The sequence below is a fragment of the Eurosta solidaginis genome, chromosome X (genome assembly GCF_040869045.1).
Source record: "Eurosta solidaginis isolate ZX-2024a chromosome X, ASM4086904v1, whole genome shotgun sequence".
In the NCBI taxonomy this organism is placed as follows: Eukaryota; Metazoa; Arthropoda; class Insecta; order Diptera; family Tephritidae; genus Eurosta; species Eurosta solidaginis.
Window position 1 is genome coordinate 153,771,293 of NC_090324.1, and position 26,379 is coordinate 153,797,671.

General features: G+C 38.6%; 1 non-coding gene and 1 pseudogene across 1 annotated transcript; both read left to right on the forward strand.

Moving 5' to 3' along the window:
* Positions 1 to 7,682: 7,682 nt before the first annotated feature.
* LOC137235511 (U6 spliceosomal RNA) lies at positions 7,683 to 7,776 on the forward strand (annotated as a pseudogene).
* A 16,879-nt stretch (positions 7,777 to 24,655) lies between these two features.
* Positions 24,656 to 24,728, forward strand: TRNAK-CUU (transfer RNA lysine (anticodon CUU)). The gene has a single exon. It is a non-coding gene; the product is annotated as a tRNA-Lys (tRNA).
* Positions 24,729 to 26,379: the final 1,651 nt, after the last annotated feature.

Below are 26,379 nucleotides of genomic sequence, written 5' to 3' on the forward strand. Positions count from 1 at the left end.
TTAACTTAGTCCACGTACTTATCTGAATGCACTTTATCTTAGTATAAAAAATGAACGAAATCCGACTATGACCACGCCCACTTTTTCGATATCGAAAATAACGAAAAATGAAAAAAAAAATTCCATAGCTCTATACCAAATACGAAAAAAGGGATGAATCATGGTAATTGGATTGGTTTATTGACGCGAAATATAACTTTAGAAAAAACTTTGTAAAATGGTTGTGACACCTACCATATTAAATAGAAGAAAATGAAAAAGTTCTGCAGGGAGAAATAAAAAACCCTTGAAATCTTGGCAGGTATTACATATATAAATAAATTAGCGGTATCCAACAGATAATGTTCTGGGTCACCCTGATCCACATTTTGGTCGATATCTGGAAAACGCCTTCACATATACAACTACCACCACTGCCTTTTAAAACTCTCATTAATACCTTTAATTTGATACCAATATCGTACAAACACATTCTAGAGTCACCACTGGTCCACCTTTATGGCGATATCTCGAAAAGGCGACCACCTATACAACTACCACCACTCCCTTTTAAAACCCTCATTAATACCTTTAATTTGATACCCATATCGTACAAACACATTCTAGAGTCACCCCTGGTCCACCTTTATGGCGATATTTCGAAACGGCTTCCACCTATAGAACTGAGGCCCACTCCCTCTTACAATACTTATTAACACCTTTCGTTTGATACCCATATTCTACAAACGCATTCTAGAGTCACCCCTGGTCCACCTTTATGGCGATATCTCGAAAAGGCGACCACCTATACAACTACCACCACTCCCTTTTAAAAGCCTCATTAATACCTTTCTTGTGTTACCCATATGGTACAAACAAATTCTAGGGTCACCCCTGGTCCACCTTTATGGCGATATCTCGAAACGGCGTCCACCTATGGAACTAAGTATTACTCCCTTTTAAAATACTCATTAACACCTTTCATTTGATACCCATATAGTGCAAACAAGTTCTAGAGTCAACCCTGATCCACCTTTATGGCGATATCCCTAAATGGCGTCCACCTATAGAGCTAAGGCCCACTCCCTTTTAAAATACTCATTAACACCTTTCGTTTGACACCCATATTGAACAAACGCATTCTAGAGTCACCCCTGGCCCACCTTTATAACGATATCACGAAAAGGCGTCCACCTATAAAACTAAGGCCCACTCCCTCATAAAATACTCTTTAATGCCTTTCATTTGATACACATGTCATACAAACACATTCCAGGGTCTCCCTCGGTTCATTTTCCTACATGGTTATTTTCCCTTATGTTGTCACCATAGCTCTCAACTGAGTATTTGATGTTTACACCCGAACTTAACCTTCCTTACTTGTTTTTAAATTTGCTTACTCGAGTATTCATTATTATTGACCAATTTGTCTCTTAAAGTACAACTGTCTTTTTAAACAGTTTTATTTAGCTTGAGTTGGCAGGCAGGCCGCATGCACGGCCGCACGGCCGTTGTGAACGAATCTTGTAATTGAAATTTAAGTAACTTCCCGATAAGCTACAAGCTTGAAACTTAGAATATAGTTCAGAACCCGATGACAATGCAATAATAAGAAAAAAATCGCCGCTAGGTGGCGCAAGGATCGAGATATTCGCAAAATTCGCATTTGTGGTCCGATTTGGCTCATATTTGGAACACATAATGCATGCAAGAATAGAAATCGACCTGTGAAAAAAAATCGCCGCTAGGTCGCGCATGGTTCGAGATATTCGCAAAATTCGCATTTGTGGTCCGATTTGCCTCATATTTGGAACACATAATACATGCAAGAATAGAAATCGACCTGTGAAAAAAACCGCCGCTAGGTGGTGCATGAATCGAGATATTCACAAAAATCGTATTTGTGGTCCGATATGGCTCATATTTGGAACACATAATACATGCAAGAATTAAAGGCGACCTGTGAAAAACAATCGCCGCTAGGTGGCGCAAGGATCGAGATATTCACAAAAATCGTATTTGTGGTCCGACTTGGCTCATGCTTGGAACACTTAATACATACAAGAATAGAAAGCGACCTATCAAAAAAATCGCCGCTAGGTGGCGCAAGGATGGAGATATTTACAAAAATCGTATTTGTGGTCCGATTTGATTTGGTCCATATTTGGAACACATAATGCATACATGAATAGAAAGCGACCTATGATGCCCGATTTGGCTCATATTTGGAACAAATATTGCATACAGTCCAGTAGAATTGACATCAAAATATTTTGGAGTTGGAGGAGGGACAAGCATACGTGGCGCAGAGTCGAGTAAAGTCTTTGGAAGGATTATGTATTGAGGACTTAGGTTGTAACAAATTGTCAGGAAAGAGTCCTTGTAATAATGAGTCACTAAATGAACTAAATAGAATGAGAAATAATAGGCAATTAAATAAAGACTAAAAACTTGAAAATAAAATAAATAAAAAAAAAATTTTAAGTTAAACGGTTTTATTGAAAACAATACTTACATGAAATAATAATAATACGAAAAGCTAAAAAATAATTAGGTAGGTCCTAGGTACTAGTCATCAAACTCCTTATCAATCTAGGGCGTTGATCAGACAATTAAATAAAAGCGTTGGTCTATCATAATGCCGTTTGCCAGCTTTTTCCACCAAGACATATTGAAAAAAAAATTCTTTTTTTGAGAAAGGGACTAATTTAAGCTTTAATAAAATTATTGATTTTATTCTTTATTTAAAAATATTTTTTTTTATATTATTTTCATTTATATGCTATTTTTGAAAATAACCCATTAAAAAGTTGTTTTATTATTTGTTTTGCCTAATATTCTTAATTTGTTGTCTTAATTTTAGTTTTTCTTCATTATTAACTATTAGATTTAGTAATCTATAATTTATAGCTATCTCCCTCTTCTTTCTATATTGTTTACCCCCCCCCCCCTGTTTTTGCTTTTTCCTCTTTGACAGGGCAGGAATTTTAATGTATTTTTCTTTCTAATTAATCTTTATCTTGGAAAACCATTCGTAACATTCTCATAGGTTCTTCCTCTCTGGTTTTTTGTTTTTTAACGTCTTCTATTCCCTGTACATCCCAGTTATTTTCCAAAATTTCTTTAAAAATTGTAATTCCTTTTCACAGTCTATTGTTTCTATTTTTAAGGTGGCATTTTCGTCCCAGTTAAGGGGATTTTTGAAATATGACCTAGGCATTCCAATTTACTCTATTTATAAAATCCAAAAGGATTTTTCTTTTCAGAAATTTCTATTTAGTATTTCTTATTTCTTTTTTATTTGTTGAATCCTTAAGCTCCTAATAGAGTATGGAATAAATAATAATAATAAATTCTTTTTAAATATCTACGTTTTATCCTAAACAAAAGTTTTCTTAACAGAAATTAAAAATTTCTGCTACTGGTTGAGCAACCTTGAGGTTGCCAAAATTGTTCTGATTTTATACTTAAATATACTTAAATTGCTTTCTGCCAGTCAAGGTTGTCCAGTTGAATGGAAGGATCGATTGTTGATTGTTAGAATAGTATTCCACTCTTTTATTTTATTGCTGCCAGTCAAGATTTTTTCCACTTCGCGTATGCTTGCTGCCAGTCAGTTATAGAACTTTTCCAATTTTTAATGTAATGTGCCAAAACTTTCAATTAACATTTCCTCTCGTATCCTGTTGTTTTATTCCCGATTGTGTACCCTTTTCATTGGTTAATTTTTGCCAATTGTAGTATTTAGACTTCTCAATTCAGTTGTTGTAATGAAACCAATTGCATTCTTATCGAAATTGCGTAGATGTTCAATGAAGTCCTGAATGTGCTTTCAAAATTGATCATGAATAGTTAAAAATGTGTTGACTTTACTTAGAGTTAGTATTCTGCTGCTAAAATAGCAGTCTGCTTCTTTTTCTAATTTGGCAGGATCTCACTACGTTAGTAGTAATTAATAATTCCTAACTTTAATATTAAAAAATGATATCCTGCTTAAGATGTTTAGCAGACTGCTTCTTAAATAGCAGTCTGCTTAAAATATCACGTTTCTTCAGTTACAGTGTGCAAAAAAGGTGATACATCAAGCCATTTAATTCGCATTCGTATTGATTGTCAACATTGTAAACGTTGCTAATGGTACATCAGTTATAGTAGGTTGAGACTGAGCATTCATTACTGAGAGACTCTCGTTGCATTTGCTTTGGGTATTATTCGTAGCATTAACTAAATTGTTATTGTATTGAATATTATTGTCAGTGTAAGAAATATTATGAAACGCGATGTGTCGGTTAATGATTTGGAAAGAACATTTATTTATATACACATTAAGTTGACAGATTACCAAATAAATTACGATTGCTAAATCACGTTAACATGTGGACTGTAAAAAATTCACTTGTTTTTTCCGGATGTTTTTATACTCAGTTGAGCAGAGCTCACAGAGTATATTAACTTTGATTGGATAACGGTTGGTTGTACAGGTATAAAGGAATCGAGATAGATATAGACTTACATATATCAAAATCAGTATCGAAAAAAAATTCGATTGAGCCATGTCCGTCCGTCCGTCCGTCCGTCTGTCCGTTAACACGATAACTTGAGTAAATTTTGAGGTATCTTGATGAAATTTGGCATGTAGGTTCCTATGCACTCATCTCAGATCGCTATTTAAAATGAACGATATCGGACAATAACCACGCCCACTTTTTCGATATCGAAAATTTCGAAAAATCGAGAAAATGCGATAATTCATTACCAAATATGGATTAAGCGATGAAACTTGGTAGGTGAGTTGAACTTATGACGCAGAATAGAAAACTAGTAAAATTTTGGACAATGCGCGTGGCACCGCCCACTTTTAAAGGAAGGTAATTTAGAAGTTTTGCAAGCTGAAGTTTGGCAGCCGTTGAAGATATCATGATGAAATTTGGCAGGAACGTTACTCTTATTACTATATATCTGCTTAATAAAAAATTAGCAAAATCGGAGAACGACCACGCCCACTTTAAAAATTTTTTTTTTTTTAATTCAAGTATATAAGAAAATTATGTCAACTTTCAAATCCAGTAATGATATGGTGCAACAAAATACAAAAATAAAAGAAAATTTCAAAATGGGCGTGGCTCCGCCCTTTTTCATTTAATTTGTCTAGGATACTTTTAATGCCATAAGTCGAACAAAAATTTACCAATCCTTGAGAAATTTGGTAGAGGCTTACATTCTAGGACGATAACTATTTTCTGTGAAAAAAGGCGAAATCGGTTGAAGCCACGCCCAGTTTTTATACACAGTCGACCGTCTGTCCTTCCGCTCGGCCGTTAACACGATAACTTGAGCAAAAATCGATATATCTTTACTAAACTCAGTTCACGTACTTATCTGAACTCACTTTGTATTGGTGTAAAAAATGGCCGAAATCCGACTTTGACCACGCCCATTTTCGATATCGAAAATTACGAAAAATGAAAGAAATGCCATAACTATATACCAAATACGAAAAAAGGGATGAAACATGGTAATTGTATTGGTCTATTGACGCAAAATATAACTTTAGAAAAAAACTTGGTAAAATACCATATTAAGTAGAAGAAAATGAAAAGGTTTTGTAGGGCGAAATCAAAAGCCCTTGGAATCTTGGAAGGAATACTGTTCGTGGTATTACATATATAAATAAATTAGCGGTACCCGACAGATGATGTTCTGGATCAGCCTGGTCAACATTTTGGTCGATATCGCGAAAACGCCTTCACATATACAACTAAGGGCCACACCCTTTTAAAACCCTCATTAATACCTTTAATTTGATACCCATATCGTACAAACACATTCTATAGTCACCCCTGGTCCACGTTTATGGCGATATCTCGAAAAGGCGTCCACATATAGAACTAAGGCCCACTCCTTTTTAAAATATTTATTATCACCTTTCATTTGATACCCATATCGTACAAAAAAAAATATAGAGTCACCCCTGGCCCACCTTTATGGTATATTTCGAAAAGGCGTCCACCTATAGAACTAAGGCCCACGCCCTTTTAAAATACTCATTAACACCTTTCATTTGATACCCATATAGTACAACCAAATTCTAGAGTCACCCCTGGTCCACGTTTATGGCGATATCTCGAAAAGGCGTCCACATATAGAACTAAGGACCACTCCTTTTTAAAATACTCATTAACACCTTTCATTTGATGCCCATATCGTACAAACAAATTCTAGAGTCGCCCCTGGTCCACCTTTATGGCGATATTACGAAAAGGGGTCCACCTATAGAACTAAGGCCCACGCCCTTTTAAAATACTCATTAACACCTTTCATTTGATACCCATATTGCACAAACGCATTCTAGAGTCACCCCTGGTCCACTTTTATAACGATATTCCGAAAAGGCGTCCACCTATAGAACTAAGGCCCACTCCCTTTTAAAACACTTATTAACACCTTTCGTTTGATACCCATATTGTACAAACGCATTCTAGAGTCAACCCTGGTCCACTTTTATAACGATATTCCGAAAAGGCGTCCACCTATAGTGTAGTGTAAGCAGCCAACAATTCAATTTAATCCAAAATATTTAAATCAGTCTAATATTCTAACCTGCTACAAAAATATTCTAAATGTTCATCAACACATAAAAATGCATTTGAGAATTAATGCTGACACAGCCATTAATAAACAGACGTGTACAACACACAACCAAACGAATTTGAATCCCAGCAATTTGCATTCCTGCAACTTGCAAGGTTAGCATTTCCCATAAATTTGCAGCTCATATATGTAGGTACATATTTTGTGCCGAGTAGTATGTAGGTATGTAAGTATGTATGTTTAAGGTAGTTATGTATGTAAGTATGTAAGCTTAAATGTAAATAGATATGTAAGAATATGTTTAGAATAATCTAATATAAATAAGCTGAATTATTTGAATAAAGACAATTCGACATTCATAATTCAAGCAGTGAAGTCTTCTTTGTTTTAATTGCGTTAGGGACCTTTCTACATGGCGATCCTGCCTATGATTCTACTGGCTGATTTTTCAGCCTAATTTCATAGCTGGCAGGGATATGCTTTCTACATGGCGATCCTGCCTATGATGCTACTGCCTGATTTTTCAGCCTAATGTCATAGCCGGCAGGATTTTTCTGGCTGATTACAGCCTAAGCCTTGTAAAAAGAAAAAAAAAAGAGAAGGTGTTAAAGTCGGGCACCAATAATAAAAATTGAGGCAATTACTTCAACGGAAAATACACGAAGATTAGCATATTGTGGCAATTACGTCAACGGAAAATACACGAAGATTAGCATATTGTGGCAATTACGTCAACGGAAAATACACGAAGATTGGCATATTGTGGCTATTACGTCAACGGAAAATACACGAAGATTAGCATATTGTGGCAATTACTTCAACGGAAAATACACGAAGATTAGCATATTGTGGCAATTACGTCAACGGAAAATACACGAAGATTAGCATATTGTGGCAATTACGTCAACGGAAAATACACGAAGATTGGCATATTGTGGCAATTACGTCAACGGAAAATACACGAAAATTAGCATATTGTGGCAATTACGTCAACGGAAAATACACGAAGATTAGCATATTGTGGCAATTACTTCAACGGAAAATACACGAAGATTAGCATATTGTGGCAATTACTTCAACGGAAAATACACGAAGATAAGCATATTGTGGCAGTTACTTCAACGGAAAATACATTAAAATTGGAACGATATTAGCATAGCCCTAGAGCAAGAATGACACTGATCTCGTGAAGCGTTCCACATTTTCAATGGTGATAAACAAGAGGAGCATTATAATCATAAGTATAATAAATACACTAGCTTCAGTATGAAGTCATTTCTTTAACCATTATATATAAAAAAAAAAAAATATTCGGGCAACCTAGCGGCTGCCTATTGACAAGCAAAAATAATATTTTTGGTGAAAAAAAATTTTTTTACTGCTTATTGAATTATGTTCCCAGAAGAGGACTTACAAAATCAAAATCAAATGGTTAGGTCGTTTTCATAAAACTCCTTAAATGTGAAAATGTATTACCAAAATAGACATTTTTTTTTTTTTAAAAGAAGAAAATAGCATAGGAATTAATGTTTAATAATAAAACAAGAAAAAATAAATTGTATTTAAATATTCATCATTTGAAAAAAAAAATTTTTTTTCTAAAAGATTTTGTAATAAAAATGAAAAATGTCAAAAATGTTAAATTAAACAAATTTTTCATTAAGAACAAACATTTTTAGAAATAAACCTTTAAATAATAACTTTTATAATGCTAACTAAATAAAGAGAAAATAATAAAAGTAAAAAGGAATGCTTAATATAATAAACATAAAAAACAAAGAAATAAGCATAAATTAGCATTTTTCCCCCACCCCCAAAGAAACAGGAATAAATTTCTAATTTCTTTTTAATTTTCTCTTTCAATCATATCATCTCTTTAAAATGTCTTCGTGGACAAAAATTAACCCCATAACTGGTTACGAGGTAGAAAAAAGAAACTCTGAAACATTGGAGTATAGAATATTAAAATATAAACCACCAGCTGAACCAGAGCCAAAATTAACCCAAACATTTCAGATGTTTGGCCAGCAGTTTCAACCTGCGGAATCGTACTATTGATATAATATTCAAATGTAGCACCCTAAATCCTCTAAATTCAACCCAATTTCGATAAGAACAGTAAATATTACAAATGAATCACTGCAAAATGCCTCACTTAATAGAAGAATTTATTAAGATAGCTTCATTAGCACTGTCTAAGTTAAAGAATTTGCTAATTCTCAGTAGTAGCTTCCATAGAAGTTAATCAAAATAACATCTATGAAGGATGTCAAGGTAGAAGATTTATACCACAAACTTTTCGCAACATAATGCTTGACAAAAACCTTATGTAAGTGGAAATATGCAAAATACCTAAAGTTACCACAAGATCGGAAACTTAAAAACCAGCCAGAATGAAGAAAATAAAAAGTCACCAAGAGAACTTTATTATAAATAAAGCGCTTAATAAATAAATTTGCAATTAGACATGTCACGCTCATTTTCATCCAAAAGGATAGAAAAATTGTAGCGTAGTACAAGCAACCAGATTGTTGAGGTAGTTATTGACTTAGGACAATATTCCACCAGGCTTAAAAATGCCGGCAATCTAGGACTTGTAAGAGAAAAAGACAGTTGTCCCTTAGGAGACAAATTGGTCAAGAATAATGAATACTCGAGTAAGCATATTTTAAAATAAAATAGGTACCCAAGTTCTCGAAGATCTAATATTTGCATTAACCCCAGAAGTTATGCATGTGACAAATGTCGACAAAAATTATAGAAATTCTTCATAAATATCATGACGATCCCATCTGGAAAGGCCACACAGAAAATCGAAGGACACATAAGATCTAATAAAAATATTGCTGGAAAATATGAAAAATGGTATAAGAAAAGATATGAAAAATTTTTGCATCCACTGTACCCATTGGTTCAACCACTTATCGCTATATAACTACTTCTTGCTCTAGCAGCAACAGAATTTACCCAATCTACTGTATATCATGCGCTCAAAGATCCCGCCTTTTAAAACAATGTCAATTTTTACCCAATGATGAATATAACCATCATCTTATTCTATACGTTTTAATTTTAATAACAATGCAAAAGCTTTGTTTAATAGAAATAATCAAGGTAAGGAAAACTAAATCTCCTATATTTAGTCGATAGGATATACTAAATCATTTATCTTCATTATTTTTTTTTTAAATATAAATATAAGTTAGACCTGTTTCGTCTAGTATAACCTCGCCTTTTAGAAAGGCCATAATTTTAAATAATAGGATCCTTTATACTTAGTTAGGCTAGATAGTAGATATATAGGGCCCTGTAGAATAGAAAAATAATTTTATTAATGACCCGCGGAATAGAAATTATCAATAGGAAAAATAATTCTCTTAATAACCCTGTAGAATAGAAAAATAATTTTATTGATGACCTTTGGAATAGAAATTATCAATAGGAAAAATATTTTTTCATTTAAATCCTTTAGAGTAGTAAACATCGATGAAAACAATAATTTTACATTAATCCCCTATAAGGTAGAAGAAATCGATGAAGAAGAAAATACTAATAATAAAAATTATGACACCTTAATCCCATATAGAATAGGAAATGAGGATAAGCAAAAATTTAGTAGTAACATAGAGAATAGGCAAATAAAAATACACAAAAATAGACTTAAATTAGTAGAATAAGAAGATGTTCAACCTACAAACATTAAAATACAAAAGTAGAATTAATTTACAAAAATAGAATACTCATGCATTCCCCAAATGCATAAGGATTCTAAAAAAAAGGGAGATGTAGTGTAAGCAGCCAACAATTCAATTTAATCCAAAATATTTAAATCAGTCTAATATTCTAACCTGCTACAAAAATATTCTAAATGTTCATCAACACATAAAAATGCATTTGGGAATTAATGCTGACACAGCCATTAATAAACAGACGTGCACAACACACAACCAAACGAATTTGAATCCCAGCAATTTGCATTCCTGCAACTTGCAAGGTTAGCATTTCCCATAAATTTGCAGCTCATATATGTAGGTACATATTTTGTGCCGAGTAGTATGTAGGTATGTAAGTATGTATGTTTAAGGTAGTTATGTATGTAAGTATGTAAGCTTAAATGTAAATAGATATATAAGAATATGTTTAGAATAATATAATATAAATAAGCTGAATTATTTGAATAAAGACAATTAGACATTCATAACTCAAGCAGTGAAGTCTTCTTTGTTTTAATTGCGTTAGGGACCTTTCTACAATAGAACTAAGGCCCACTCCCTTTTAAAATACTCATTAACACCTTTCATTTGATACCCATATAGTACAAACAAATTCTAGAGTCACCCCTGGTCCACGTTTATGGCGATGTCTCGAAAAGGCGTGCACACATAGAACTAAGGCCCACTCCTTTTTAAAATACTCATTAACACCTTTCATTTGATATCCATATTGTACAAACAAATTCTAGAGTCGCCCCTGGTCCAGCTTTATGGCGATATTTCGAAAAGGCGTCTACTTATAGAACTAAGGCCCACGTTCTTTTAAAATACTCGTTAACACCTTTCATTTGATACCCATATCGTACAAACAAATTCTAGAGTCACCCCTGGTCCACGTTTATGGCGATATCTCCAAAAGGCATGCACCTGTAGAACTAAGGCCCACGTCCTTTTAAAATACTCATTAACACCTTTCATTTGATACCCATATAGTACAAACAAATTCCAGAGTCACCTCTGGTCCACCTTTATGGCGATATTTCGAAAAGGCGTCCACCTATAGAACTAAGGCCTACGCCCTTTTAAAATACTCATTAACACCTTTCATTTGATACCCATATCGTACAAACAAATTCTAGAGTCACCCCTGGTCCACGTTTATGGCGATATCTCGAAAAGGCATCCACCTCTAGAACTAAGGCCTACGTCCTTTTAAAATACTCATTAACACCTTTCATTTGATACCCATATCGTACAAACAAATTCTAGAGTCACCCCTGGTCCACCTTTATGGCGATATTTCGAAAAGGCGTCCACCTATAGAACTAAGGCCCACGCCCTTTTAAAATACTCATTAACACCTTTCATTTGATACCCATATCGTACAAACAAATTCTAGAGTCAGGCCTGGTCCACCTTTATGGCGATATCCCTAAATTGCGTCCATCTATAGAACTATGGCCCACTTCCTCTTAAAATACTCTTTAATACCTTCCATTTGATTCACATGTCATACAAACACATTCCAGGGTTACCCTAGGTTCTTTTTACAACAAGGTGATTTTCCCTTACCTTGTCTCCACAGCTCTCATCTGAGTATGTAATGTTCGGTTACACCCGAACTTAGCCTTCCTTACTTGTTATATTATATTATATGTGTACAAGAGAAAAAGACAATGTCACTAAAGAGAATACGAGAACAATAAATGAATGATATGTGACAAAGAAACATAAAGAGTAACAGAGTTGTATTTAATCTTAGTAGTTGCGCAAACATACTCCCCCGGTTGAAGTTCTTGCTGGGCTTCAACTATTCGTCAATACTCAACGGGCATATTTTAGATATGGATCTGCGTTATTCTCCACTCGAAGTTTTGACATCTACTACCCGTACTAAACCATCTCTTCGGGATATAGCTGAGTTATGCGCCGCAATTGCCAACTGCAAGGCGGTAGGTTTACATCCTTGAGTATTACTACATCATCTAACTTTAGGTTTGCCAGTACTTTATGTCATTTAGGTCTTCTACGCAGTTGTGTCAGATAGTCATCTGACCATTTGCGCCAAAAATCATTTACGTTCGTTTGCATATAACGCCATCTATTCAAGGTGGAAACTGTGCTGCCTTGATCCGGTACGGACTTTATAGGGCGCATTATCAAGAAGTGTGCAGGAGTTAAAGGATCGGTGTCGCCTTCAAACCGTAGACACAGTGGACGTGAGTTCGCGCAGGCCTCGATCTGACACAAAACGGTTGAGAGCTCCTCATAGGTAAAGGAACTAGTCCCCATGACTCGTCGAAGGTGAAATTTAACTGTCTTTACCCCAGCTTCCCATAATCCTCCAAAGTTTGGGGCATGAGGCGTTGAGAAGTGCCACTCTATGCCCAAGCTGGCTGATTCAGTGACGATTGCTGTTTGGTAATCTTGAGTGCTTTGTAAGTGGAAAACTTTGCGCAAAAATTGATTGGCTCCAACGAAGTTTAGACCATTATCGCTAAATATACTACGGCACAGACCACGTCGTGCTAGAAATCTACGAAGGGTTGCGATGAAAGTCTCCGTTGACAGCTCAGTTACGGCCTCGAGATGAAGGGCCTTTGTCGCCATACAGACAAAAACTGAAATATAGGCCTTATATGTTTTGGCACCACGTGCCTTCCATGCTCTAATAGTTATCGGGCCACAGTTGTCGACGCCGGTGTTAGTTAAGGGCATGCTGGGTTGAACTCGTTGTCGTGGCAATTGCCCCATGAGCTGCTGATATGGAACTCCCTTGTACCGCATACAAACTGTGCATCGGTATATACATCCGCGCACGGCTCTTGAACAACCGATAACGTGGTAAGTCAATGAGACTAGGGCAATTGTTTGCCGAACTCCAGAATGAAGATTGTTTTTACGAAGCGATTCAATGAGCAATCTACTGAAATGGTAATTATTGTGTAGAATAGCCGGGTGCGCTTGTTCGTATGGAATATTTGCCGACGTAAGTCTGCCGTTAATGCGAACTATACCCTAAGCGGCAATGTATGCATCTAAACCGTAGAATGCTCCCCGCTTGGGAATTGGCTTAGCAGTTTTTAGTTGTTTGATTTCAGTTTCGAACATTGAGTGTTGAGCAAGACTTATTAGTGTTAGTCTGGCCTCATCTAACTCGTTTGTAGTGAGAGGACTGTTTACTGCTTCACCCTTGGGACGGAATAGTCGTTTAATTCTGGCTATAGAGCGGATCAATCGATTATAGTTGGAAAATCTGCTTAAATGCTCATCATAGAAGTTAGGCGTTTGAGAACTTTTAATTATGCTTGTATAAACGTTATCTTCGTTGTGAGCGTACTTTGATACAATAGGAGGAGTTGACCAACCTTTCACTGTTGAGCGGTGCAACAAGTCAGGGCCACGCCACCATGAAGACAGTTGTAATAAATCTTTCGGAGTGACTGCTCTCGTCGTGTAGTCCGCAGGATTGACAGTTGTGGGAATGTAACCCCAACTTGAACCCGCTAGTGTGCTAACGATTTTTGAAAGCTGCGCGGCAAGGAGTGCTGCACATAATTCTAACCGTGGAATGCTCAAATTGGGTTTGAAGGGCGCTACCCGAGTTTTGCTGGTAATAAGCGAGACATAAATTTTGTTGTCCGAATCTTGTACGCGCAGGTAAACCACGGCACCATAGGCCAATTTGGAGGCGTCCGCAAAGACATGCAGTTGAGCATTTGTATTTTCAAAAAATTGTGTCCATCTACTCACGGACAGCTCGGATATAACCTCTGCACTATTTCGAAATGCATTATATTCGTCTACCAATGGTTTTGGTATGGGATCGTTCCAGCTGATACCAGCAGACCACACCTTTTTCATTAAAATTTTAAGAAATATTGTCATAGGGGATAACCACCCCAACGGGTCAAATATTCGAGCGATTATTGATAGCAACTCTCTTTTCGTACCATTTACGCCGATATCCTTTAGCTCTACTAGAAAACGGAAAACATCGGATTGTGGTTGCCACCACATGTCCAATGTTTTTATGGCACCCTTTCCTCCAATTAACTGCTCTTCACTGGTTTCCCGGTCGGGGTGGGCATATCTTCTATACATTCTTGACAATTTGACGACCATTTACGTAGCTTCATCCCGGCTGATAGATGTAACTCGTTTAAAGCTTTCGATATACCCTTTGCAGGCTCTAAATTTTGAGTACGCCCCAAATAATCGTCCATATAGAATTGTTCTAACAAATGTGAACATGAGTCAGGATAAATTTCCATGTTGTTAAGCGCTATTGGTTTCAATGTTCGTGTGGCTAGGAAAGGGGCTGGTGTTGTACCGTACGTTACTGTATTTAGCCGGTACACTGATAGGTTTAACTCTTCAGATTCTCGCCAATAAATCTTTTGGAAATAGGAATCACTATCGTTTACCAAAAATTGCCTATACATTTGAGCTATATCAGCGGTGACTGCCAGACGAAACGTTCTGAAGCGGACAAGAATTGTGAACAAATCATTTTGAATAACTGGACCCAACATCAAGCAATCATTAAGTGCCAAACCCCTTTTAGGTTTAGCTAATGCGTCAAAAACTACGCGGAGTTTCGTGGATATGCTGGACGGTTTTAGCACGGCATGATGTGGCAAAAAAAAGCCTTTATCGTCGTTGCCAATATGCGTAATACGTGTCATATGCCCCCGCGTCTCATAATCGCGCATGAAGGCCGTATATTGGGTCTTGAAGTTGGAATCGCAACGAAAACGACGTTCTATAGCATATAGCATTTGAATAGCAATGTCGTGAGTTTCGCCAAGGGATGATACATTCGATTTAAAAGGCAACCGAACTACGAACCTTCCATCTGCACGCACTGCATGGGTTTGACAGAAATGTTTTTCTATTGAATTCTCAGTGGTTTCATCCGAACCTTCACCATCAGTGAAGCTTTCTTGCTCCCAAAAGCCTCTTAAGAGGTGATCAAGGTCTGAGGAAGACGTATTTAGTACACTTATATAAGTAGGTGGTTCTGTGCATTCAGTGCTACCAGCTATGACCCAACCAAATAGTGTATTCTGAGGGATTAACGCCTGTGATGGATGTTTAATTTGCCCATCGATAAATGCTTGAAAATCAACATCGACACCCAATAAAATATCGATTGCGCCTGGTTGCCCGAAGTATGGGTCAGCCAAATTTAGTTTTTGAAAGAAGTTTACACTAGATTCAGTCAATCTACCTGCGGTAAATCATCTCTAAGTGCTGACACAACATATGCAGTTGCTGTAACATTCTCTACTGCTGCGATGTTCAATATAACCTTTCCACGAGTTGTCATGCCTTTTTTGGGTTGACCAATTCCACTTATAGAGATTTTTGCGTTCGTTCGTTGTAGTTTTAAGCGCTGCGTACATGATTCAATTATCAGCGCCGACTGCGAACCAGAATCTAGAAGTGCACGACATGGATGAAGTTCGCCTTGCCTATCACACACCATTACTACGGCGGTAGGTAGCATGCTTATTTTTGTGTATTTTGGTATACGTACTTACTCGGCTGCATTTACAGATAAAACATTCGTTGATACCTTGGTTTCGTGGAGAAGCGTATTGTGTCTGCCCTTGCATAATCTACAATTTGAGTATTTGCACTCTATCAAGTTGTGTTTAGTACGTAGGCAATTTGGACATACGCCATTTGCACGTACGAGCTCATTTCTCGCAGGTATTGACAATTCCTTAAATGAAGGGCATTGGTAAAGTGCATGGCTTTGTTTACACTTGAGGCACGATGGAAATGAAACTGCAAGTGACCGATTCCTTGTGTATTTTGATGGCACTGCTTTTTGTGAGTGGCGAGTGCAATCTTCGAATTTCTCCTTTTCTGCTATCCGCTCATTTAGGAATATAAGAAACTGTTAAAATGTTGGCTCTTCAATTTTTCTAGTTTCGAGTGACCAAGCGATTTAGAGTCGTTGTCTAGCTTTTTCAGCAAGTGGTTCAATAAAACCTTCGACCATGAAAGCACAGGTTGTTTTAAGACTTGTAATGCGTTGTAATTTTCGTTTGTTGTGAAATAAAATTGTTTAAGAGAATCAATATTCTCCGTTTTAATTGGCGATTGCTCAAATATTTTGCGTAGATGAGCATCTACAATAAGAGAAGTTTTGTTGTAGCGATCACATAATAGGGTCCACGCTATTTCAAAGTTGTCGTCACTTGGTGAGTGATGTTTGATAATAGACAATGCTTTGCCCTTGAGTCTACTTTGCAAATATTCCATTTGTTCAATGCCGGCTAAGTCTTTCCGAGACTTTATGATTGCAGCGAATAAATCCCTAAAGCGAACCCAATCATCAAACACTATACTTAATTCAGGAATGGACAGCTCTGGTAACTTATTCTTCATAATACCACGATTAGATGTAGACTCTCGCTGTATTGATGAATTTGATATCTTCTCTAATATGGAATTAAGAGCAGTTTGGTTACTGGCGATACTTTCCGGGCGGCACCTATATTTTTATACTCAGTTGAGCAGAGATCACAGAGTATATTAACTTTGATTGGATAACGGTTGGTTGTACAGGTATAAAGGAATCGAGATAGATATAGACTTCCATATATCAAAATCATCAGTACCGAAAAAAAAATTTGATTGAGCCATGCCCGTCCGTCCGTCCGTCTGTCCGTTAACACGATAACCTGAGTAAATTTTGAGGTATCTTGATGAAATTTGGTACATAGGTTCCTGGGCGCTCAACTCAGATCGCTATTTAAAATGAACGATATCGGACTATAACCACGTCCACTTTTTCGATATCGAAAATTTCGAAAAATCGAAAAAAATGCCATAATTCATTGCCAAAGACGGATAAAGCGATAAAACTTGGTAGGTAAGTTTACCTTATGACGCAGAATAAAAAAGTAGTAAGGTTTTGGACAATGGGCGTGGCACCGCCCACTTTAAAAAGAAGGTAATTTAAAAGTTTTGCAAGCTGTAATTTGGCAGTCGTTGAAGATATCATGATGAAATTTGGTGGCTCCGCCCATTCTCATTTAGTTTGTCTAGAATACTTTTATTGCCATAAGTCGAACAAAAATTTACCAATCCTTCTGAAATTTGGTAGGGGAATAGATTCTATGACGGTAACTGTTTTCTGTGAAAATGAGCGAAATCGGTTCAAGCCATGCCCAGTTTTTAAACACAGTCCAGCGTCTGTCATTCCGCTCGGCTGTTAACACGATAACTTGAGCAAAAACCGATATATCTTTACTAAACTTAGTCCACGTACTTAGCTGAACCATCTTGGTATAAAAAATGGCCGAAATCCGACTATAACCACGCCCAGTTTTTCGATATCGAAAATTACGAAAAATGAAAAAAATGCCATAATTCTATACCAAATACGAAAAAAAGGATGAAACATGGTAATTTGATTGGTTTATTGACGCAAAATATAACTTTAGAAAAAACTTTGTAAAATGGGTGTGACACCTACCATATTAAGTAGAAGAAAATGAAAAAGTTCCGCAGGGCGAAATCAACAGCCCTTGGAATCTTGGTAGGAATACTGTTCGTGGTATTGCATATATAAATAAATTAGCAGTACCCGACAGATGATTTTCTGGATCACCCTGGTCCACATTTTGGTCGATATCGCGAAAACGCCTTCACATATACATCTAAAGGCCACTCGCTTTTAAAACCCGCATTAATACCTTTAATTTGATACCCATATCGCACAAACAAATTATAGAGTCACCCCTGGTCCACCTTTATGGCGATATATGGAAAAGGCATTCACATATAGAACTAAGGCCCACTCCCTTTTAATATACTCATTAACACCATTCATTTCATACCCATATCGTACAAACACATTCTAGAGTCACCCCTGTTCCACCTTTATGGCAATATCTCGAAAAGGCGTTCACCTATAGAACTAAGGCCCATTCCCTTTTAAAATGCTCATTAGCACCTTTCATTTGATACCGATATCGTACAAGCACATTCTAGAGTCACCGCTGGCCCACCTTTATGGCGATATCTCGAAAAGGCGTCCACCTATAGAACTAAGGATCACTCCCTTTTAAAATATTCATTACCACCTTTCCTTTGATACCCATATCGTGCAAGCACATTCTGGAGTCACCCCTGGCCCACCTTAATGGCGATATCTCGATAAGGCGTCCACCTATAGACCTCAGGCCCACTCCGTCTTAAAATGCTCAGTAACACCTTTCATTTGATACCCATATCGTACAAACATATTCTAGAGTCACCCCAGGTCCACCTTTATGGCGATTACTCGAAAACCCCTTCACATATACAACTAAGGCACACACATTTTTAAAATACTCATTAACACCTTTCATTTGATACCTATAACGTACAAACAAATTCTAGAATCAGCCCTGGTCCACCTTTATGGCGATATCCATAAATGGCGTCCATCCATAGAACTATGGCCTACTCTCTCTTAAAATACTCGTTAATGCCTTCCATTTGATTCGGAAAGCTGCTCTGAGGGAAAAAGTGTATCAAGCTAGGCCTGGCCTAGCTGTTATATGTAATCCGTTATGACGGCTTTGCCAAACAAAGTTAATTCTAAAAAAAAAATTGTACATATCAGGTATAATTACAATTTCAGTGTTTTTAAAACTAACAGCGTATTCAATTAGAATAATGCAAACTTCATGAAAATTATAAAATACTTGTCGTCCTTTTTCTGTTTGGTTTCGTACCAATCGTTGTTCGGTTTGTGATCCCATTATGATCATCCGCTATTTATTAAAATATGGCCCGAAACAAATTTGTACCATTTGCGTTTTGACTCGGTTGGCTGGCCACTTGAACTGCCCCGTCCGGGGGACCCGCTCTGGAGCCGCTTTATTTCGCCGAAGTTTATTTTTGCTGAAGATGCTTTTGTGGACTCTTTGCTGACCATATTGATTGCAAATGCGATTTGTGGAATCTCCTGATCCCATGTGCGATGGTCGCTTAGGAATGATGCTAACGCTTTTCCATCGAATTCCTTCCCATTGTCGGTGAGGAAGGTTCTTGGACAACCAAGTCGGTATGTGACCCTTTCTTGTAGCGCTTTGAGCACGCTTGCCTTATTGTTTGGCGCACCGGAGAATTTGTCCACCATGACGACTAGGTAAGTGTTTCTTTGATTAGAGGGCGGTAGTGGTTCCACGAAGTCGGCGGTTACTATTTCCTATAGCCGGATTACGGATTACGATGCGTTGCTTCAGCGGATGGTTATGCTTGAGGATGATCGAATGTTCAGCAGCGGTACTTGGGCTAACGGTTTCACCAAATCGCTTCTGATAGTGCGTTAAAAGGTTTCCTGCTCCGAATTTCGGCCATTGCTCACGTGTTTCCAGCTATTCATTGCAGATAGTGTGTCTACCTCGGCTGACCTCCTGGTCAAAGAGGCTTCTAACGGCTGGCCGTCAAGCGTGAGGGTGATTCCCCTTTCCCGCAGAAAGTCCATTCTTAAGATCATTCGTTCTGCCACGTTCGGGATGACGGACAACATTGTGTTAGTCGTTCTTCCGTGGTATATAATCCTCGCTGGGTAGGAGTTCGAGATATAGACACACGTCTGGCCGGCCAGTTGGATGCACCTCTTGTTAAGACGTGGTTTGATATTGTTCCTCTGCAGGTGATTCCGTACTGACTCATCGACGTATGATAGGGTGGTGTCAGTGTCCACTAGCGCACGCACGCTCATGCCCTCGATGGTTATTGTTATGTAGAAACTGCCGTCTACTTGCATTTCGGCAGTGGGATCGCAAGCTGATGTTTCCATTGGCTTCTGTGACCGATAAATAATGCTGGGCGGCTTCCTCTCATATAGTTTGATGGAGACAATGTTGTCTTGTCCACAGCTGGAGCACAACATTCTCCAGAGGCCCCTGCTTTGGAAGCGGCGATGTCAGCGTTGTTTGCAGCCACAGCAGCACTCCTTGCTCTCGTACTCCGTTTGGAGATGATACAGGCTGTGGACCACCACTTTGCCCTGTTTCGCTTCCTCGCTTTTCAGCAGCTCATACTCCTCCGATAGTTCCAGAGCCTCGTCGATCGTCCTAAACTCGCTGCGTTTATCGAAGAGGCGGTATTTAACGCGTAGGCCATCGTAGATCCATTCGAAGTGGTTTTCTTAACACATTGTCGGGTGCTGGCGGATAAGTTTCCAATGCAAGGATGTAATCCTTGGCCTTTTCGCGGCCTAGTTGCCTGCGTTGTCGGATGGCCTCTTCTAAATGTCGAATTTGATGCTTAGACGGGAAAAATTCTGCACTTCCGTTCGAAAATCGCTCCACTGGTTGATTTGTTGTTTACGGATACGGTACCATTGAAGTACTTTGCCACGCAGAAGTTCCAGCAGAGATGGGAGGACCGGTCAACGGGGATGCGGCAACATTCGGCGTGCTCCGTTATCCTCTCAAGAAATTCTTGCAGCGAATCCTCTCCCGAAAAATGCAAATCCCAGCCACGTACGGTATTCATCAGCTCACCGTCGCTCACTTCGTCTCGTTTCGGTGGTGCGCGTTCTCTGTCATGCGCATGCGAGTGGGGAATTTGTATCTGGATGGTGGTGCTGGAGTGATATCCATAACGTGTAATATCGGTGTTGGTAGTTTGACTGGTTTCCCTTCGTCTTCTTTTACTTCCCTCTCCAACTCCTTCAGCAGATCTTCACTAGATTTTCGTGTACGCTTTGATCGCAATACGTGCTCAGAGCGTGGCGTAGATCGGCGATGGTGTCCTTCCACGCCGATCTTATGCTCTTTGAACTCCTCTTTCAGTCTCTCTTTCTTGAGAACGTCGATCCAGTTGAGAGAGTCGATATGCAACGTCAAAGCTTTGGGAACCGCCATGATAGTTGTTTCGGATTGTGTGTTCGTCGAACACGCCGCGGCAGTGTTGGTGCTTGTTGTATTTGTTTTTGCACAGTCATCTGCGAAGGAAGGTCCCTGATACGGCGCCATTTATGAGGTGAGTTTTGTCGAAGGCTGAGGTAGCACTCAGTCAATCCAGGGTCGAATAAAGGTCCCACAAAGCCCACTTAATAAGAAAACAATATTTATGTGCTAATAACGAATGCACACACACGCGGCTAGAAGGATAGGGATCGCAACAGCTTTCCGTACCAAGACAGTGGTTGGAGAGAGATGACCTGACGTAACAGTGCGCGACGGACGCAGTAGGTGAGGGTGGACGGGGTCAGACGTTTTCCCCGGCAGATAGTTGGTAGTGGATCAGCCAATAGCAGGAGGGGTGAATCAGCACTGCAATAGCCTAGCGGCGAGGTGGTAGCAACGGCGGGTGTGGCGACGGCAACAATCGGACAATAGGGCGACGGAGCGCGTACCAGTGGCGTAGCCAGGGAGGAGTATAGGTTCCAAGGTTGGGATTTGTTACCTTTTGAGGAGGATTACCAGTGGTGGCTTCTTACGGGCGTAGCTGTCGATTATAGCGGCTTTCTGTAGGCGGACGCTATCTCAGTGGCGGTGGCGAGAGAGACCTGCGAGGATTGAATATAATTAGTGCTAGCTCGCTTGGTAGATACCACCGCCTACATGCCAGCCCGACGGCAGGGCTGGACGCGCAGTTGTACCAGCCGGAACTTCGTAGGCCGACCCGTGGGCTGAGGGGAAGTTCACCTCGACGGCACAGCGGTAGCCCCATTAGCCGACGGATCACTCTACTGCCAGAGCCAGGGCTGAGGGGAAGGGGTCGGTTGGCCGTACGGCGGCGAGCCCCCCTCTCTTAGCTTGGGAACGGACGAGATAATCTTAAGGGCGCAATCCGTTGCCCCCGCAATCGAAGGGGGACCAGTGCCATTACGGCACTCCCTTTTCCCTCCGGAAGTGGGATTGACACGTTCGCTGGACAGGTGCCGGGGAGCGGTGCACCAGCTCTGCATTTGCCGGTTCGTAGTGTGCGAGGAAAATCTGGACCCGAAGGCACCACGCTACGCAGCTGTAGAACCGGGTCGGCTGGAACCATGACTGAGGGGAAGGAGTGGGGTAGCAATAAGGCGGCGAGCAGGATTGACCAAGGTGACTCTAGAATTTGTTTGTACGATATGGGTATCAAATGAAAGGTGTTAATGAGTATTTTAAAAGGGCGTGGGCCTTAGTTCTATAGGTGGAAACCTTTTCGAGATATCGCCATAAAGGTGGACCAGCGTGACTCTAGAATTTGTTTATACGATATAGCTATGAAATGAAAGGCGTTAATGAGTATTTTAAAAGGGCGTGGGCCTTAGTTTTATAGGTGGACGCCTTTTGAGATAGCGCCATAAAGGTGGAGCAGGGGTGACTCTAGAATTTGTTTTTACGATTTGGGTATCAAATGAAAGGTGTCAATGAGTATTTTAAAAGGGAGTGGTGGTAGTTGTATATGTGAAGGCGTTTTCGAGATATTGACCAACATGTGGACCAGGGTGACCTAGAAAATCATCTGCCAAGATTCCAAGGGCTTTTGATTTCGCCCTGCAGAACTTTTCATTTTCTTCTACATAATATGGTAGGCCATTTTGCAAAGTTTTTTTTCTAAGGTTATATTTTGCGTCAATAAACCAATCCAGTTACCATGTTTCATCCCTTTTTTCATAATTGGCATAGAATTATGGCATTTTATTCATTTTTCTTAACTTTCGATATCGAAAAAGTGGGCGTGGTCATAGTCGGATTTCGGCCATTTTTCACACCAATACAAAGTGAGTTCAGATAAGTACGTGAACTGAGTTTAGTAAAGATATATCGATTTTTGCTCAAGTTATCGTGTTAACGGCCGATCGGAAGGACAGACGGTAAACGGTGTAACTGCGTGGCTTCAACCGATTTCGCCCTTTTTCACAGAAAACAGTTATCGTCCTAGAATCTAAGCCCCTACCAAATTTCACAAGGATTGGTAAATTTTTGTTCGACTTATGGCATTAAAATATCCTAGAAAAATTAAATGAAAAAGGGCGGATGACCACGCCCATTTTGAAATTTTCTTTTATTTTTGTATTTTATAGCACCATACCATTACTGGAGTTGAATTTTGACATAATTTACTTATATACTGTAAAGATATTAAATTTTAAAATTTATGATATTAAATTTTTTGTTAAAATTTGACTTAAACAAAATTTTTTTTTAAGTGGGCGTGGTCGTTCTCCGATTTTTCTAATTTTTACTAAGCATACATACAGTAATAGAAATAACGTTGCTGCCAAATTTCATCATGATATCTTCAACGACTGCCAAATTACAGCTTGCAAAACTTTTAAATTACCTTCTTTTAAAAGTGGGCGGTGCCAGTCCCATTGTCCAAAATTTTACTAATTTTCTATTCTGCGTCATAAGTTCAACTCACCTACCAAGTTTCATGGCTTTATCCGTCGTTGGTAATGAATTATCGCATTTTTTCGGTTTTTCGAAATTTTCGATATCGAAAAAGTTGGCGTGGTTATAGTCCGATATCGTTCATTTTAAATAGAGATCTGAGATGAGTGCCCAGGAACCTACATACCAAATTTCATCAACATACCTCAAAATTTACTCAAGTTATCGTGTTAACGGACAGACAGACGGACGGACATGGCTCAATCAAATTTTTTTTCGATACTGATGATTTTGATATATGGAAGTCTATACCTATCTCGATTCCTTTATACCTGTACAACCTGTACAACCGACCACAGCCTAAAAAAAATTTTCCCTTTAACTCAAAATATTTGTAGATTTCAGTTGTTTTTATGTATATGCATGTATTTATATGAAAAATGTGTTTATATGTAAATATACATGTGTTCAAAAATAAATATGAATATATATATATTTGGAAATACAGACACGTACAACAAAATTATATGATGAATGGCTTATTATGGCTTCAAAAACAAATTTTTAACTACTATTTTCTATTTCTCCAAAAAGGAAAGAAAAGAAATTTCTGAAAAAAAAAAAATTTATTTATTTGCTTTGGTATGTAATGGGTATTGCACTTGACGAGGTCATTGTGGGAGTGATTCGTACGTCCGTAGGTCGCTAGCGTCTGGTCAGTCTTCATGCAGTTCGTGAAAGTGTGGCCCGACACGCTCGTGGATTGATCCCAAAGTGTGGATGCCACACTTCCCTACTCCTGTCTATCGTGGTGACGTCTCAAACCTCAGTTATCGGAAATGCTTGATCTCCGATGACGTAGTCCGTCTTCTAGCTAAGTGCCATATCAGTTACCACCTAATCAAATCGTACTAAATCCGAGAAAGGAACCCTGATATGGTCACCTAGCTAATCTCCTATCCTCATGTCATGATAACACTTGTCGACCAGGCGAACCCAATCGACGATGCTATCATGACGGTCCCTGCCCGGCTAGCTCAGTCGGAAGAGCATGAGACTCTTAATCTCAGGGTCGTGGGTTCGGGCCCCACGTTGGGCGCCATTGTTACGTAGCTGACTTTCAGTGGTAAGACAGAGGTTGCATGTGGCATAGTGGCAAGCCCCAGCTAGCTCGTCGGACGGGGAGGGTTTTGCGCACCAGCCTTACCAACGACTACACTAACACAAAAATAGAGTTCATGCCTAAGTGCTAAAAAAATGGGAAAGCTGAAAGAGATACAATAGACATAAGGGGAACAGAGAGAGAAAGGAGGGGAAAGCAAAGAAAAAGGGGAAAAAAGGTAGAGGTCTGTCAAGTCAGGTGGAGTCTACCCACGTTCTTCGCGTATCTTACGCGAAGCCATGGGCGCCTTGCAGACTCCTTTAATTTTACGGCGCCCCCGAACCTGACTCAAGTCTGTCTGTCTACCAGTCTATTAGGCCATCACCCCCACGTCCCCTCTTAAGCCCAGAGCAACACCCACACAAAAGATCCTAAAATCAGCCTTCCATTGCGGAGATCAACAAAAAGCTCAGCTTGTAAAATTCCAACTCGTTATAAACATATATTTATTTCTAATTTTTAAAGCTAAACCTATCACCTAATAAGTATGATTCCTCACGTATTTTCACAAAAAAAGGAAATCTGTAAAGGCTTAAATTCTAACCAGTCCTTAATATAAAATTCCAAAAAATATAAATAATTCAAAAAAAAAAAAAACAAAATAAAAAAGGAAAAAATGTGTAATTAATCGAAATAACAATATTCTAATCAAAAATCCAACGTTAGCTATCGCTTTAACAACCGATTTACAAGCAAAAAACCGTATATTATTCAACCTTGGTATTTGATACTAAAAAGACAATAAAAATATATTTGATGAAAAGGAAGTTAACGAGAAAAATAATGATACCTTGGTTTCGTGGAGAAGCGTATTGTGTCTGCCCTTGCATAATCTACAATTTGAGTATTTGCACTCTATCAAGTTGTGTTTAGTACGTAGGCAATTTGGACATACGCCATTTGCACGTACGAGCTCATTTCTCGCAGGTATTGACAATTCCTTAAATGAAGGGCATTGGTAAAGTGCATGGCTTTGTTTACACTTGAGGCACGATGGAAATGAAACTGCAAGTGACCGATTCCTTGTGTATTTTGATGGCACTGCTTTTTGTGAGTGGCGAGTGCAATCTTCGAATTTCTCCTTTTCTGCTATCCGCTCATTTAGGAATATAAGAAACTGTTAAAATGTTGGCTCTTCAATTTTTCTAGTTTCGAGTGACCAAGCGATTTAGAGTCGTTGTCTAGCTTTTTCAGCAAGTGGTTCAATAAAACCTTCGACCATGAAAGCACAGGTTGTTTTAAGACTTGTAATGCGTTGTAATTTTCGTTTGTTGTGAAATAAAATTGTTTAAGAGAATCAATATTCTCCGTTTTAATTGGCGATTGCTCAAATATTTTGCGTAGATGAGCATCTACAATAAGAGAAGTTTTGTTGTAGCGATCACATAATAGGGTCCACGCTATTTCAAAGTTGTCGTCACTTGGTGAGTGATGTTTGATAATAGACAATGCTTTGCCCTTGAGTCTACTTTGCAAATATTCCATTTGTTCAATGCCGGCTAAGTCTTTCCGAGACTTTATGATTGCAGCGAATAAATCCCTAAAGCGAACCCAATCATCAAACACTATACTTAATTCAGGAATGGAC